This window comes from Lycium ferocissimum, chromosome 6 (genome assembly GCF_029784015.1).
Source record: "Lycium ferocissimum isolate CSIRO_LF1 chromosome 6, AGI_CSIRO_Lferr_CH_V1, whole genome shotgun sequence".
Classification (NCBI taxonomy): Eukaryota; Viridiplantae; Streptophyta; class Magnoliopsida; order Solanales; family Solanaceae; genus Lycium; species Lycium ferocissimum.
In genome coordinates this window covers 30,506,590-30,514,591 of record NC_081347.1, presented here as the reverse complement: position 1 = coordinate 30,514,591, position 8,002 = coordinate 30,506,590, and the positions used below count along the sequence as shown (strand labels likewise).

General features: G+C 37.1%; 1 pseudogene; it reads left to right on the top strand.

Annotated features, from left to right (window-relative positions):
* Positions 1–5,482: 5,482 nt before the first annotated feature.
* Positions 5,483–7,588, top strand: LOC132061257 (probable galacturonosyltransferase 6; annotated as a pseudogene).
* Positions 7,589–8,002: the final 414 nt, after the last annotated feature.

Below are 8,002 nucleotides of genomic sequence, written 5' to 3'. Positions count from 1 at the left end.
TTCAGCTATAACTTGCTTCCATCGCTGTCAGCGAATTCTTCCCACAAAGTGAAGATAGTAGGCTGCATAATGCAGGAAAAGGAATAGACAATAAGTGGCACTATGCAAAACGTCGGTACAATTCTCATAATGTGAGCAGGAAGAGCAAAGAACATGATGTAAATATACAAATAAAAAAGATAATTTGGTAAAAACCATGGTGTATGCAGTTGCACAGAGATGATTTCATTTAAAACCTAGATTCACACAATGCTAAAAGAATCAGGTAACTCTTTGGACTAACAGAGTGGAGGTTAAGGCAGTTTTCTAGTATGACAGAAACGTTTTTCAAAAGATGCAACTTCCATGTTAAAGTAGACCAACACGGAATGACTTGTACAGTTTTCTCCAATTTGGAACTAATGACCATACTAGGAATATGTATTTGCACCGAATACATATTAAAAACGTACATTTTATAGCACAAAGAAGACAACAAATAAATTGCCCATTAGGATGTCGTGTATTTAGAGAGTAGAAAAGGTTTCTTTATGCGTAGAGAGGAACCTAAGAACTAATCTAATTTTTTTCATATGTTATTGTTGTGGACTATATCATTCGTCTAAACTGTTAATACCAAGAGACATAGAGTCACTGCAATTGCAACCTAATGTAATACCAACCTACTGTACGCAGCAAGTACATTGGAGACATAGAGTCACTGCAATAATATGATTCCTTTAATCACATTTTCTAGGTCTTATCTTCTCTTGCCTATACTCTTAATACCAAGAGACAGAGAGATAAACAGACACACATGTAGGTACAATTTTTTATTGGTATTGGCTGGGGCAAAATTGCCAAGTCCTTTTGGTAGTCCATCATTTTTGCAGCAAAATTAAGACAAATTTGAAAGAAGGCGGGTGCAGAAAGTAGCGCCAAGATATCCATCTCGACGTTAAAATTAAATTATTCTAGGGACATAAGTCATTAATCCAAAATTTAGTCAGCACCCAAGTTTTTGCCAAAATGATTAGGCAGCCGTGAATGGAAAATGTGTGAAACTTGATTTCAGAGATCATATCTAAGTTTCACCTCTTAAGATAGCGCATGCGCGAAGAAGTACCGAAATTTTGATTATTTAAGTTGACGAATTCATTTCTGTTCTTTCAAGTAACTAATGGCGATTGCAATTACATAAATTAACAAGTAGAATACAAAGTAGCACGATAGTGAGAAGATTACTCTTTCATCTTGCACAACATCGTGTCTTTCCATCCTTACTTTGCCTTGGCTGGAGGTTTCTTGATCAGCTGTACCTTTGACATCCATTCTCTTAGGCTTTTAGCCTATTTTGAATTACAAAACACTTAGGGAGGTAGGGTGCCAAAAGATAAGGTAATTAAGAACAAAAAGATGAATTTCACAATTTTGTAACAGGAAAAAAATAAGCAGCTTTTAGGTTATGATTGTTGAAAATTTGTGAGAGCAAGACAACACAAATAATACTCAAAACTCACTAGAAGAGAAATGGAGGAAAGATGATTTTCTATTCAACTTGGCTTGATTTCTATTCAACTTGGCTTGATTCAAATGACTAGATTACATGACTATTTATAGGTGAATTCATCCATGTATCTAGTCTAGCATACATGTATCACTATTAATAATTTCACACTTCACATCCTCCAAGTACATGAATAAAACCTCACTAGACTAATCTAGAATTTTTCACCAATTCATGTATCTCCTAATACATTAATCTACTAGTTCATGAACTAAATTAAATATAATGTGAACAAATTAAATAATGTGAACAAGTTTATTTTTTCAACATCCCCCTATTTATAAGTGTACATTTGATGTACCGGAGTATTCTTTTGGCTGCTTTTAAATGAGAAGTTGTTGGAGTTTCCATAAAGTGACTGACAAGTCCAACACCAAAAAGAATATTGGGTCTCGTACAAGTTAAATACCTTAATCTTCCAGCAAGACTCTTGAAATATGTGGGATTGATATTTTCTCCATTTTCACGCTTGGACAGTTTAACTCCACAATCCACGGGGGTGCTAACAGGCTTGCAATTTTCCATCTCAAATTTCTTGAGAATCTCCTTTGCATATTCTCCTTGAGAAATAAAGATGCCATCATTCTTCTCGCAACTCCACTTTAATGCCAAGATAGTATGACATTAGGCCAATGTCCGTCATCTCAAATTCTCTTGTCATTGATTTCTTGAATTCTTCAAACATCTTTGGATTATTTCGTCAAGATCAAATCATCCACATACAAACAAACAAGTAATGTGTCACCATCTTCATTAATTTTTACATAAAGTGCATGCTCGTGTGGACACTTTAAAAACCATTTGCTTGGAAGTATTTGTCAGTTCTACAATTCCAAGCCCGTGGAGCTTGTTTCGAAGCCATAAAGAGCCTTCTTCAATTTCAACACTTTATCTTCATCTCCTTTCAACCTTATAGCCCAAAGGTTGATCAATGTATACTTCTTCCTCCAAAATCCCATTCAAGAAAGCCGACTTCACATCCATTTGATGGATTTTCCACCGATTGATTCGAGCCAAAAGAAATAATCAAGGATTGTCTCCAAACGAGCAATCGGTGCAAACACCTCATCATAATCAATACCGGCCTTTTGCTTATACCCTTTGCTACTGTTGCTTTGTACCTCTCTCTTCTCCTTTGGAATTTTTCTTTAGCTTGTAAACCCATTTGACTCCAATGGTGCTTTTTCCTTTTTGGAAGTTTTGCCAACTCCCAAGTGTCATTCTTCTTTGATTGCCCTAATTTCTTCATCCATCGCATCTCTCCATTTTAGATTATCGGCGGATCTTCATAACTTACGAGCTCGCTGTCCACCAATAAACAAAAGTGAGTTAAATCACTTAAATTTTCTCGTTATTTCTTCCGTTGCGTCATACAAGTCTCGAAGACTTCTAGATTTTCGAGGTACCTAACGTTTTGAACTCGATTCCCCAACTTCTTGAACTTGCGGTGGAGGTGTTGTAGGTGGTGTAGTAGGCTGCTCCATAACTTCTTCATCATGTTCATCATCAAGGAATGGACTAAAAGAGTAATCTTGCTCTTTAGATTTCCATTCCCAAGAACTATCTTCATCAACTTCAATATCTCTACTTATGGCAACCTTGCCATTTCTTGGGTTATATAACTTATAACCTTTAGATCTTTGCACATAACCAACGAAAATATACCTCTCACTTTTTTCATCAAGCTTAGATCTCTTCTCATCCGGCACATGTGCATAAGCAATGCTTCCAAACACTCGCAAGTGAGCAACTTTTGGTTTGAAACCACTCGAAGCCTCTTGCGGTGTTTCGCCGAACACTTTTGGTGTGACGCCGATTTGATAAATACACCGCACAAGCAATCGCTTCAGCCCGGAACTCTTTGGCATATTTTTGCTCTTCAACATACTTCTTGCTATGTTGAGAATAGTTCGATTCTTCCTCTCCACCACACCATTTTGTTGAGGCGATCTTGGAACGGTCAAAAAATGACGTATTCCATTTTTTCCACAAAAAGCCTTGAATTCATTTGAAGTGAATTCTCCACCATTATCGGACCGAAGTGACTTTATTTGGTAGCCACTTTGTTTCTCCACCATTCTTGAAGTTTTCAAACTCCTCAGATTTTTCCTTCAAAAAATATACCCAAGTTTTTCGAGAATAATCATCAATAAAGAGAAGGAAATAATTACTTTTACCAAGTGAGGCTGGCTTGATAGGTCCGCACACATCCATATGAATCAACTCTAAAGGACACCGTGCACTTGTCAATGACTCTTTGGGAAAGCTTTTCTGTTGCTTTCCAAAAGACATCCTTCGCAAAGGCGATTAGGATGGCTAATGGTTGGCAACCCTTTCACCATATTTTCCTTTTTCATCAACCTTAGACTATCAAAATTCAAATGGCCAAATCTCATATGCCAAAGCCAAGATGAATCTTTGACACATGAAAATAAGCACCTTGGTACATCACTTTGAAGATTCAAAACAAACATTTTATTTTTAGCCATAGGAACTTTGGCTAAAATCTCCCATTTTCATCTTTCATAGTCAACTTTTTATCTTTCAAATGAATGTCATAATTTTTCTCCAAAAGTTGTCCCAAACTTAGAATATTACTTTTCATTTCTGGTATATACATGACATTGGAGATAAATTGATGACTTCCATCTTTCAAACGAATTAAAATCGTATCTTTTCCTTTGATTTGAACTTTTGAAGAGTCTCCAAGAGTGATGTTGCCACCATTAAATTCCTAAAACTCAGCAAATAAATGCTTCTTCCCGCAAATATGGTCACCTGCACCGAATCAAGGTACCATTTATTTCTTTCTACACTTTCTTCTTCTTTACATGCCATGAGTAAAGTGTCATCTTCATCTTCATTTTTGCTCTCCACAAAATTAATTATCTCCTCCAAATTGTTTTTACATTCCCAGGAAAAATGACCATATTTATGACAAGTATAACATTCAATATTTGATTTGTCATACCTTCCTTGATTTGACCTCCATCCTCTACCTCTTCCGCGGCCTCTTCCTTGGTTGGAGTCTTGACTTCTATTTTCTTTGGTCGGAGGTTGACTACCTCTTCCTCCCTCTACACACGACCTCTTCCACGCCACGACCTCTTTGTTGTGAGCCACGTCTTTCATCTTTCTCCTTCGAAGAAAGTTTTGCTTGCAAAGCTTGTTCAACCGACTCTTGTTTCGGTTTCTTCAACTTTTCTTCATGTGCTTGCAAAGAACCCGTGACTTCTTCTATGGTCATGGTGTCCAAGTCCTTGGACTCTTCAATGGCAACAACAATATAATTAATTTTGAATCTAGGGATCGCAATATTTTTGCAACGACCCTATCATCATTCAACTCTTCACCATATCTCTTCATTTGATTGACAACCGCCAAGATTCTTGAAATATAATCCGAAAGCTCGATTCGAGATTCCTTCATTTGCAGCGATTCAAAATCTCCTCTTAAGGTTTGGAGACAAACTTTTTTTACCTTATCCAAACCTTTAAAGGAAGTTTGAAGAATATCCCATGCTTGCTTGGAGTTGGTTGCATTTGCAACCTTCTCGAACATCTTTTCATCCAAACTTTGATGGATGAGTGTGAGTGCCTTTTGGTCTTTCTTCTTTGTCGCAGCGGCATCATCTTCTTCATCAACACCACTTTTCACAATTTCCCATAAATCATAGGCTCCAAGCAAAGCCTTCATTCGGATGCACCAACTTCCATAATTTTCTTTAGTGAGCATCGAAACTTGAAATGGAGTTCCATTGGTGTTAGTCATTTTCTCTCTACGTTTTGTTGTCTCTCAAACACACCGGCTCTGATACCAAATGTTGGAAATTTGGGAGAGCAAGACAACACAAATAATACTCAAAACTCACTAGAAGAGAAATGGAGGAAAGATGATTTTCTATTCAACTTGGCTTGATTCAAATGGCTAGATTACATGACTATTTATAGGTGAATTCATCCATGTATCTAGCCTAGCATACATGTATCACTATTAATAATTTCACACTTCACATCCTCCAAGTACATGAATAAGACCTCACTAGACTAATCTAGAATTTTCCACCAATTCATGTATCTCCTAATACATTAATCTACTAGTTCATGAACTAAATTAAATATAATGTGAACAAATTAAATAATGTGAACAAGTTTATTTTTTCAACAATGATAGCAGCTTAGGTAATGTCAATTTCTATTCTTGAACCTTTGACAACCATGAATGCACCAATACTCTCTATTTTCTCTAACTTCAGAGGAGTGGGAGCTTCTGAACCAACATAAACTGCAGGATTCCCAATCTCTATCACTTTGCTGTTTTCTCAGACAATGTTTTGGCATGTTTTGTAGTTGTCAATTCATCTGTTTCAATTGCTATGGTAAGCTGCTCCATGTGCACCGCTCCTTTTTTAAATAATTATACCTCCTTGTATTTTTCATTTTTCATTTTGCAACTTTCCCATTTTCCCGTCTTAACGATACATTCATGTACATCTAGGTGATTTTGAAGAAAATACTTCTCAAATAGCTTCTCACCTGAGAGATCTTTTCTGATGTCTGTCATTGTCTAACTTGATCTTCAGCGGTATGTTGATGAACTAGGAAGCATACTGAGTATTTGGTTCCATTATGTAGCGAACATTAAGTATAGGACAAAATGGAAGGCCGTTACAGGAAAACCCTCGTTTTTCTGATTTTGTTGACAATATTCATCGTCCTTTTAATGGAACTGTAGTTCATGCACACAGATACTACTAAGTGATAAGGACACAAATGATATTACTCAGGCGTCACATCTGCTCCTTCTGCTCATTTTTATGATTGCAGTAGTAGTATAATTTCATCAGCTTATATGCAATAACGATATAGGGTAGTGGAGAAAGTCTTGACTAATTTTCCGTAAATTTGAAATTTGGGATTTGGAAATTGAAGCATTACAAGTATGTCTCAATTTAACGTAAATGTTTATGTACTTGGCAGGATCCAAAGAAAATTGTCTTTCATGTAGTGACTGATTCTCTTAACCTGCCAGCCTTGACAATGAGGTTCTTGATGAATGCTCCTGGCAAAGCTACCGTTCAAATCCAGAGCATAGACAGTTTTGAATGGTTATCAACCAAATACAATGAGGATCAACAAAAGCAAAGGGGCCTTGATCCAAGATACACTTCTGTGCTGAACCACCTACGCTTTTATATGCCTGATATTTTTCCTTCCATAAACAAGATTGTGTTCCTCAACCATGATATCGTTGTGTAAAAGGATCTAACCAGACTTTGGCACATCAACATTAAGAGTAAGTAAACGGTGCAGCGGAGACTTGTCTGGAAGGTGAGCCTTCATTCCGCCGAATGGATATGTTCATCAACTTCGCAGACCCCTTGGTGGCAACAAGGTTTGATGCAAACAAATGCACTTGGGCATTCAGGAGTGGAGGAAGCAAAACTTAACCGTGCTCTATCAAAACTCAAAAGTACTTGGAGCTGGTATAAGTTATATTCTGTTGTTTGCAAATTGCTTGTTGAATCCATTAATGACAATCATGAGTTTTGAATTGTTCAATGAGTTCAGTTAACGCTAGGTGAGTTCTTCTCATTTGACCAAATCTTGGCTGGAAGAGTTATCCGGTACCTGTGTGGTGGGAGATAATAGGTACCCGGTTGAATTAGTCGAGGTGCGCGCAAACTGGCCCCGACACCATAGTCATAAAAAAAGAGTTTGGTCCTATATAAAATAGAATAGCCAACCATGACGTGGGATTAGTGTATGCCATTGATACAGGGAAGTGAGAAACCATTACTGAAAGCTGATAGTTTGCAAATTGGTTGGATGACATTTTACAAACATGCACATACTCTAGACAGCGGATGGTATCTCCTTGGATTGGGGTATGACTCGCGGGTGTCACATGAGCCGAAATCGAGCAGGCAGCAGTGATACATTATGATGGAGTTATGGAACCATGGTTAGACATTGGGATCCAAATTACAAGCCATATTGGAAAAAACATGTTAGTTACGAATGTCCATATATGCAAGCCTAGCAATTTGATCCCAGAGATCAAACTCATTTCTAGAGTAAATGGAGGAGTTCGCCACCCCATTACTGCATTTGGCACCAAAGATGAAGAATTCGAGATAGAAAGAAAGATTGGCTGGTGGGCCATTCACTGTAGCTCGAGTTTTTCCACTTTTCCATGATCATTAGTATTTTTTTTCTTATAGTGTAGGAACCACTTAATATTGGGTGTGTTAAAATTTGCTTTAAGGAATGCACGTGTTTTATTTTATTTTTCTCCAGATTTTTAGATAAGACTCCTAGTCAAATTAGTATTCCTATTCTATGGGAAACTGTTAGCAGTATTCTGATTTTTAGCATAGCAAATAGGACTGCTTCTGTTACGCTTATTTACCTGCATTCAGTTTGTATATTGGCTATTTAATAAGCTGGAGATCAT